The 9,608-nt window shown below is 44.8% G+C and overlaps 1 long non-coding RNA gene across 2 annotated transcripts; it reads right to left on the bottom strand.

Annotated features, from left to right (window-relative positions):
• Nucleotides 1–5,506: 5,506 nt before the first annotated feature.
• On the bottom strand, nt 5,507–8,535 carry LOC142072211 (uncharacterized). 2 transcript variants are annotated; one of them, XR_012668621.1, is made up of 3 exons: nt 8,376–8,535; nt 7,981–8,081; nt 5,507–6,629 (listed from the first exon to the last, which is right to left on the bottom strand). It is a non-coding gene; the product is annotated as an uncharacterized LOC142072211 (long non-coding RNA). The 2 variants fall into 2 exon arrangements; XR_012668623.1 differs by having other exon boundaries at nt 8,261–8,386.
• Between the last annotated feature and the right edge of the window lie 1,073 nt (nt 8,536–9,608).

The following is a 9,608-nucleotide window of genomic DNA, read 5'->3' on the forward strand; positions in this document are numbered from 1 at the left end:
TGTAATTCCTCAAGGGCTTTTTTTCCATGGGTCCAGATGATGAAGATGTCATCAATGTAGCGCAAGTAGAGTAGGGCCATTAGGGGACGAGAGCTGAGGAAGCGTTGTTCTAAGTCAGCCATAAAAATGTTGGCATACTGTGGGGCCATGGGGGTACTCATAGCAGTGCTGCTGATTGGAAGGTATACATTGTCTCCAAATGTGAAATAGTTATGGGTGAGGACAAAGTCACAAAGTTCAGCCACCAGGTTTGCCGTGACATTATCGGGGATACTGTTCCTGACGGCTTGTAGTCCATCTTTGTGTGGAATGTTGGTGTAGAGGGCTTCTACATCCATAGTGGCCAGGATGGTGGTTTCAGGAAGACCACCGATGGATTGTAGTTTCCTCAGGAAGTCAGTGGTGTCTGGAAGATACTGGGAGTGCTGGTAGCGTAGGGCCTGAGGAGGGAGTCTACATAGCCAGACAATCCTGCTGTCAGGGTGCCAATGCCTGAGATGATGGGGCATCCAGGATTTCCAGGTTTATGGATCTTGGGTAGCAGACAGAATACCCCAGGTTGGGGTCCCAGGGGTGTGTCTGTGAGGATTTGTTCTTGTGCTTTTTCAGGGAGTTTCTTGAGCAAATGCTGTAGTTTCTTTTGGTAACCCTCAGAGGGATCAGAGGGTAATGGCTTGTAGAAAGTGGTGTTGGAGAGCTGTCTAGCAGCCTCTTGTTCATATTCTGACCTATTCATGATGACGACAGCACCTGCTTTGTCAGCCTTTTTGATTATGATGTCTGAGTTGTTTCTGAGGCTGTGGATGGCATTGTGTTCTGCACGGCTGAGGTTATGGGGCAAGTGATAATGCTTTTCCACAATTTCAGCCTGTGCACGTCGGCGGAAGCACTCTATGTAGAAGTCATCAAAGATGCACTGCAAGAACCACCAGGGTGCCAATGCTTGAGATGATGGGACGTCCAGGATTTCCAGGGAAAAGGAACCATCTGAAGGATAAAGTGATTCTTCTTATGTTTTGTGAGAGACAAGGTGGCTGAGGTACTATATTTTATTGGATCAACTTCTGTTGGTGAAAGACAAGCTTACATAGAGCTCTTCATAAATTAACGTTCAAAAACAGAACTATAAAACCCACATTCTCTGCATTGGCTGGCATCCCTTATATAAAGATGATTTTTTTCCAACTTGTCAAAGAAGATGAATACTTTGACATACACTTCAAACACAGTAATAATCAGTACAGTTTTCCAAAGAACTAGGCCATGGGCTAAAAAAATTCCATTTTCCACACCCTAGTACAATATCTTACTCACCTGCACTCAGAGGTTGCAACCCCCATTCCAAAGTAGGAGTTAGAGTTGATGTTTGCCTACAGTGGCCAAAGACCATACTAGTAGCCTGGAATGCTGGCATAATAGCTAACCTGTCCATTCTGACATATGGCTGTCAACATAGAGGGGTTGCACCTAAGATGGGTGCATCATTAGGTTGTTAATGCCCTTATGGGGCAGTACAGGCTCTGGATCCGAAGACTGGGAAGGATTATGCTATGTATATTTCTGTCTCTGGAGAGAAGAAGAGGGAATTTTGGGGTGAGTGCATTTCTAGGGATTGCAGAAAATATGGGGTATATTTTGTATAAAACTAGAAGAGAATTAAGATACACACTATGAATCGGTCATACATGAATAATAAAATATTCCTTTTCCTGGGGAATTTTTATTTATTATACTCTTTAGAGACTGCTCTGAAACAACCACAGTGCAAGCCATACGGCTATGCTTTCCCTCTACAGTTATTCAGCACATAGACATTCCCTATAGGAGGTGAGCTCAACCTTTTTATGCTCACCCAGAGGGTTAACAAATTTCACCAACTCCAAATGACTCAGTCAGCTCTTCCTCATTTCCACAAGTTACGTTCCACATACACCCCAACCTCCCTCAAAAAAAATAGCTGGTCTGAGGTCATTAGGAACATAAGAATGGCCATACTGGGTCAGGCAGCATCTCGTGCCAGATGTTTCAGAGGGAATTAGCAGAACAGGGCAATTATCACGTGATCCATTCCTTGTCATGCAGTTCCAGCTTCTGGCAGACAGAGGTTTAGGGACACCCAGATTGCGGGGTTGCATCCCTAACTATTTTGGGTAATAGCCACTGAGGAGCCAATCCTCCATGAACTTACTCATTCTTTTTTGAACCTTGTTATACGTTGACAACATCTGGCAATGAGTTCCACAGGGTGACAATGTGTTGTGTGAAGAAATACTTCCTTATGTTTGTTTTAAACCTGTGGTGTATTAATTTAATTGGGTGACCCCTGGTTCTTGTGTTACGTGAAGGGGTAAATAACACTTCTGTATTTACTTTTTCCACACCTTTCATGATTTTAAAAACCTCTATCATAGCCTCCTAGTTATCTCTTTTCTAAGATGAACAATAACAGTCTTCTTAATCTCTCCTCATACGGAAGCTGTTCCACACCCCTAATCATTTTTGCTGCTCTTCTCTGTACCTTTTCCAATTCTAATATATGTTGCTTGAGATGAGGCAACCAAAACTGCACACAGTATTGAAAGTGTGGCGTACCATGGATTTATATAGTGACATTATGATATTTTATGTCTTATTATCTGTCCCTTTCCTATTGTTTCCTAACATTCTGTTAGCTTTTTTGACTGTCACTGTACATTAGTAGAGAACTACCCACAATGACTCCAAGAGCTCTTTCTTGAGTGGTAATAGCTAAATTAGACCCAATAATTTTGTATATATAATTGGGAATATGTTTTCCAATGTGCATTACTTTGCACTTACCAACATTGAATTTATCTGCCATTTTGTTGCCCAGTCACCCAGTTTTGTGAGATCTGTTTGCAACTCTTCGCAGTCTGCGTGGGACTTAACTATCTTGAGTAATTTTGTATAGTCTGCAAATTTTGCCAGCTCACTGGTCACCCGCTTTTCCAGATCATTTAGGAATTTGTTGAAGAGCACAGGACCCAGGACAGATTCACTCCATTGTGAAAAAGGACCATTCTGTTCTGGAGTCTTAAAGGCCCAGATTCTCAAAGGTATTTAGGCTCCTAATTTCCATTCATTTCCTTGGGAGATAGGCACTGTTAGGGGGCTTATTCCTTCACCCACTCACTTCCCTGGTCCTTCTCGCATGAACAGAGAGCAACAATACCCGAAGTCCAAAGGTGCAAACAATTCGATGTTTATTGGGGTGAACTTCCAGCAAGCATGATTCCAGTTTCCTTCCTTAGTATCCTCCTTCCCAGTTCTGACACCACAGAGCCTTACACCTGTGTCCCTGTTCCCATTCCTACCCTTAGCCAAACATGATTCCAATTTCCTTACTCCCATTCCCTGTTCCCATCTCCCCCTTTAGCAAAACATGATTCCAATTTTCTTACCCCCATTCCCTGTTCCCATCTCACACCCCCACATGCCCACCCCCACCCACACCCACCAAAGCAACAATCTAATCCCCCAGAGCCATCCCAAGGCTCAGTGTTCCCATCATTCCTCCCCTTTTCCTTTTCTTTTACCTGTGCGCGCACACACAAAATTCTGTTTTGCCTAACATCCCTTGCACTGTAATTACTCTTTTTACACAACTGTACCCCGATTACACTTCCATCTTGTACAACTAGACACAACCAGGGGCAGCCAAGTTAAGTTCCAAAAGAAACCCCTTCCATCCTTTAGTGATTTTGATTACATTACCCAAAAGTCAAATAATTTTGATCAGATTCTCTCTCTGCCTGCTGCCTGCAGCAGTCCCTTATAGACCATTTCTGTGGGAAAAGGGCCCATTTTCCCTCAGAATAGCTGTAAAGGCTTCTGTGGACAGAAGCGCAGTGGTGGTAGTAGCCACTCTACCTGACCCCCTTGGAAAATTTAATTACCAAGCTTCCATCCAATGTGACTGCACAGAGTTGCACATACAGTTACATGTATATAACTGGGTTTTATCATTAAACAAAACTTCTTTCTTGACATCTCACATAAGTAGCCAAAGTACCCTCCATTAAAACTTCAGAAAAACAAAAGAGTGTGGAAAGGCAGGTTGCATCTTGAAACTTTTTTTTTTTTCTCCACTCCCCCAGGACCAAGTCTCAGATCCAGTCTCTAAAGGTAGTCTGTTAACTCTGCTTTTGACTTTAAACCCTTTTATCCCAAATCATCTTTAACTACCCCTAACTAATTTACAACCCTTCAGCAGCCCTTGCTGAAGCAGCACCAAACTTGAACGATTACTGGCAGCTTCCCATAACGCTGCCCTTACTTCAAACCTCTCACAAGCAGACTGAAGTGCCTCCTTTCCCTGGAAGGCATTCAGTTCCCATGGGCAGGGACCTTCTTCCACTACCCATGTACCAAGGAGGGTGGGCTCCTCAGCCACCCCCCATCCCTCTGGGTCCCCTAACACTTCCTCCATTTCCTTTTTAATCTCATCCCAGGTTGACCCCTGTACCTGGTATAGGCCCTGGTTCTCCCTTATCCATTTATGCAAAAAATCCTTTACCCTGGCTTGCCAGAACCTGCAACTACCATCACGAGAGTTCGCGATACCCCCTCCAAGCAGCTGCGCGGACTGTTGGGGAGGGGGACTTACAGTCTGCCACTCACCTATCCAATGCGATGCATCCGAGTCACCGGCACCAAGATGTTAGGGGGCTTATTCCTTCACCCACTCACTTCCCTGGTCCTTCTCGCATGAACAGAGAGCAACAATACCCGAAGTCCAAAGGTGCAAACAATTCGATGTTTATTGGGGTGAACTTCCAGCAAGCATGATTCCAGTTTCCTTCCTTAGTATCCTCCTTCCCAGCTCTGACACCACAGAGCCTTACACCTGTGTCCCTGTTCCCATTCCTACCCTTAGCCAAACATGATTCCAATTTCCTTACTCCCATTCCCTGTTCCCATCTCCCCCTTTAGCAAAACATGATTCCAATTTTCTTACCCCCATTCCCTGTTCCCATCTCACACCCCCACATGCCCACCCCCACCCACCAAAGCAACAATCTAATCCCCCAGAGCCATCCCAAGGCTCAGTGTTCCCATCATTCCTCCCATGGGTAAAAGAAAAGGAAAAGGGGAGGAATGATGGGAACACTGAGCCTTGGGATGGCTCTGGGGGATTAGATTGTTGCTTTGGTGGGTGTGGGTGGGGGTGGGCATGGGCATGGGCATGTGGGTGAGGGAGATGGGAACAGGGAATGGGGGTAAGAAAATTGGAATCATGTTTTGCTAAAGGGGGAAATGGGAACAGGGAATGGGAGTAAGGAAGTTGGAATCATGTTTGGCTAAGGGTAGGAATGGGAACAGGGACACAGGTGTAAGGCTCTGTGGTGTCAGAGCTGGGAAGGAGGATACTAAGGAAGGAAACTGGAATCATGCTTGCTGGAAGTTCACCCCAATAAACATCGAATTGTTTGCACCTTTGGACTTCGGGTATTGTTGCTCTCTGTTCATGCGAGAAGGACCAGGGAAGTAAGTGGGTGAAGGAATAAGCCCCCTAACAGGCACCTAAATTCCTTTGACGGTCTGGGCTAAAGGAGCTATATACTTCGTCATATAAGGAACTAGGATTTAGATTTATTTTAGTTCAAAGCCTGTTTTTCTTTCTTTTATTTTTCATTTTTGAACCACTGTTGTTGTTTTTTAGCATATGCCTTTACATCAGATTGCTTGAAAAGAGACTTAACTCAAATTGTATACAAAATAGCTATGTTACAAGAATGTTAAGGTTGAAAAGTTTATCACACAAAGGTTAGTAAATGAAGAATTAACTTGCCCATGGAACTTTAGTTAGGCCCATTTGTGGGAATGCATTATGCTACTTTCTTTAATTATATGATAACTAGAGCTTCTCAATTAAATGTTTTTAAAAATTTAATATGGGCAAAACAATGTATTTTTTTCCTAATCTCATTCTTGGAAAGACGTTCAAAAATTCAATCTGAGGCAGACACCCAGAAGCAAAATTTCAGCTCAAACAGTTAAAGTCTGGCAAAGGTATAAGCAACTTAAAGCAGAGTTTTACAATGGAAAATGTTAAGCCACCTTAACTATAGGCCATGCTACCAGTTCCATTTGCAATAATGTCTTACTGTTCCTTAGTATTATTATTTATTAATATATATATCCTATATATTGCTATGTTTTAAATAAATATTTATTTTCTAATAATATAGATGTCTAGTAAAACATTTATTGCTAGTAAACTCTGTTTACATTAACTGACTACCAACAATGAAGTGATGTTGTGAAAATAGCTTGGAGACAGGTACCATTTAAGTCAGATGTACAATACCATTTTCCCAGAATTACTGCATTTAGTTAGACAAGGTGTGCGAGGTAATATATATATATATATATATATATATTTTTGATCAACTTCTGTTGGTGAGAGAGACAAGTTTTTGAGCTTATACAGAGCTCTTCTTCAGGTCTGGGAAACTAAATCAGTGTCACTGCTCATGTTGTGGAGTTTCCATTTCAGATGGCAAAATTCAATATCTTCCATTATTGTATGCAGTGTTGTAGCCGTGATGGTCCCAGGATATTAGAGAGGTAAGGTGGGTAAAGTGATATCTTCTTTGGACCAATTTCTGTTGGTGAGAAAGACAAAGCTTTTGAGCTTTTCAGAGGTCTGGGAAACTAATGTTACAGCATACACCAATCATGTTATCAAAGCATATCTTTAATCTATGAAGCTGATGGACATGCTAGCCATCTTCTCTTCTGGCTAAATGAGGGAACAATTAAATGCATTTTGTTTAGGGTTGCAAGCAACCTCTTGAATTGTTGGTAATGGGAACCTCAAGGCTTCACACCCTACCCTGCCCTGCCACTTCAAACAAGGCCCCACCCTGCTCTGCCTCTTTCCCCAAGCCACCCCCATTGCTCACATCTCCTTCCCCCTACCCCCTCACTCCCTGGATCGTCTCAAGGAGCCTGCCTGCAGGTAGGAGGTGGCCCCAGCTGAGCAGGGGTTGGTGTGGGTTAATGACCCAGCACCTACCCCCACCCCGTGGTAAGCAGACTTTTGGTTCAGGTGCCATTTAGGGTTATCAGTTCCCCTTTTTGACCAGACTTTCCAGTTGAAAACCAGGCACCTGGCAACCCTAAATGGCACCCGGACAAAGAAGCCAAAAACCGGACTCTCCGGCTATTACCTCCTATCATTTGATCCTACTGTGTTCAGAGAAACAGGACTTTGTACACATTCTTTATAAATAAACAGGATTGCATCAATTAATACTTGATTCTATCATCAATATCTCCACCTGATGAAAACAACCCACAAGGCCCCAAATATTGGTTAACTGCTCTGATCAAAAGGAGGTAACGGTATTATAACAATATATAAATGATAATAAACTTACATAAGAATGGCCATACTGGGTCAGACCAAAAGTCCATCCAGCCCAGTATCCTGTCTACTGACAGTGGCCAATGCCAGGTGCCCCAGGGGGAGTGAACCTAACAGGTTAGGATCAAGTGATCTCTCTCCTGCCATCCATCTCCACTCTCTGACAAACACAGGCTAGGGACACCATTCCTTACCCATCCTGGCTAATAGCCATTAATGGACTTAACTTCCATGAATTTATGTAGTTCTCTTTTAAACCCTGTTATAGTTCTAGCCTTCAAAACCTCCTCAGGCAAGGAGTTCCACAGGTTGACTGTGCGCTGAGTGAAGAAGAACTTCCTTTTATTTGTTTTAAACCTGCTGCCCATTCATTTAATTTGGTGGCCCCTAGTTCTTATATTATGGGAACAAGTAAATAACTTTTCCTTATTCATTTTCTCCACAGCACTCATGATTTTATATACCTCTATCATATCCCCCTTAGTCTCCTCTTTTCCAACTTATAATTGTGCCTGGTGAATTATTTGATTTCAAAACATATAAACATAAACCAGTATCTGTATAAATGATGAAGTATGGCTATACACCTGTGTTTGCGTGGAGCCTCACTGATGTCAATGGGTCTCAGCGGAGACACAGAAGTCCACCAAATCAGAACAAGTTGTGAGACAACTCTTTACATCAGTGCCTAGACAACAGCAGAAAGAGAAGGGTTCTCTAATTCACTGAGACTGCAAGGCAGTGGCCCCAAACTGTGGGGGACGCCCCTTAGGGAGGCACAAAGGAACGTTCAGGGGGCGTGGCAGGGCTCGGGCCAGCCCCCATGGGGATTGGGGAGGGAGTACTACCCAGCCCTGCCCTGCTCACAGCTCTGCTCCGGCCCCGCCTTCAGCTGTGCCTCTGGCTCCTGGCCGTGCCTCCAGCCTCGGCTCCACACCCGGCCATGGCCTGGCCATGTCTCCGCTCTCAGCCCTTGCCCTACCTGAGCCCCTGACTCCAGCCTTGGATCCCAGCCATGGCTCCGCTCCTGCCCCCACTCCCACACCCAGCTCCGTTCTCAGTCCCAGCCTCAGCCCCTGGCAGCGGCTCCGTTTCCGGCCCTGCCCAGCTCCCAGACCCAGAACCACGCCCAGCTGTGGCCACAGCCCCAGCCCCCTTAACCCTGTCTGTGTCTCCCGCCACGGGAGCTGCGGCCTTGCTCTTGGACTTGGCTTCCAGGGGGATGTGGACAAAGGTAAAGGGGGCGCAACCCTGAAAAGTTTGGGGACCACTGCTATAAGGTATATAAGCATACAGAGATCTATGTTTCTTTTAGTACATGTCTAATTTCCATTTACAGTAATTGGGGCTCATGAATGCCTATGGAAAAATTGACACCATATATAATTATCTATTAAACATATTCTGGCATCTTTTTATATTACATAAAGAAAATGTTTACCTTTTTTATACTACTTTCCCCTTGTCAACCAGGCTTAATAATAAATGAATCATGTTCGCTTTTAATCAAAGGTTTACTATCTTCAGATGTAAATAACTATTGTTGGCTGCCACTGGCATTACTTCTGATTTTTAAGCCAGTTTAGTAATTTATACATTTGAGTGCATGAGCTGTTTGTGACTTTCATATAATTTAATAATAACCATTATTTACCTGTCCAAGATTTTAAGCGTTAAATAATATTTTAATGCGAGAAGATAATTTGATGATTTAAGATCATCAGTGTCTAAGGCATATTCCGATGAGTTTAGGGTTGAGGTGGGCAAACTACGGCTGGTGGGACCGTCCTGCTCGGCCCCATAGCTCCTGGCCCAGGAGGCTCACTCCCAGCCCCTCCCCCACAGCCATGCTGCTGGGTGGCGCAATACTCTGGGCAGCTAGGCTGCAGAGACCGGCCTGACACAGTGCTCTGTGCTGTGCGGCGCGGTACAGCTGTCTTTCCTGGTGCAGCCGCGCTGTCAGCCACTGGTGCTCCAGGCAGCGCGGTCAGGGAGCAGGGTGAGGGGGTTGGATAGAGGGCAGGGGAGTTTGGGGGCGTGGATAGGGGTTGGGGTGGTCAGAGGGCAGGGAACGGGGGTTGAATGGGGGCAGGGATCTTCGGGGGGCAGTCAGGAAGGAGGGGGGGTTGAATGGGGTGGTGGGGGGAAGTTAGGAGCAGGGGGCAGTTAAGGGCAAGGGGTTTGGGGGCAGTAAGGGAGAAGGGGTGGTTGGATG

The sequence above is a fragment of the Caretta caretta genome, chromosome 1, assembly GCF_965140235.1.
Source record: "Caretta caretta isolate rCarCar2 chromosome 1, rCarCar1.hap1, whole genome shotgun sequence".
NCBI lineage: Eukaryota > Metazoa > Chordata > Testudines > Cheloniidae > Caretta > Caretta caretta.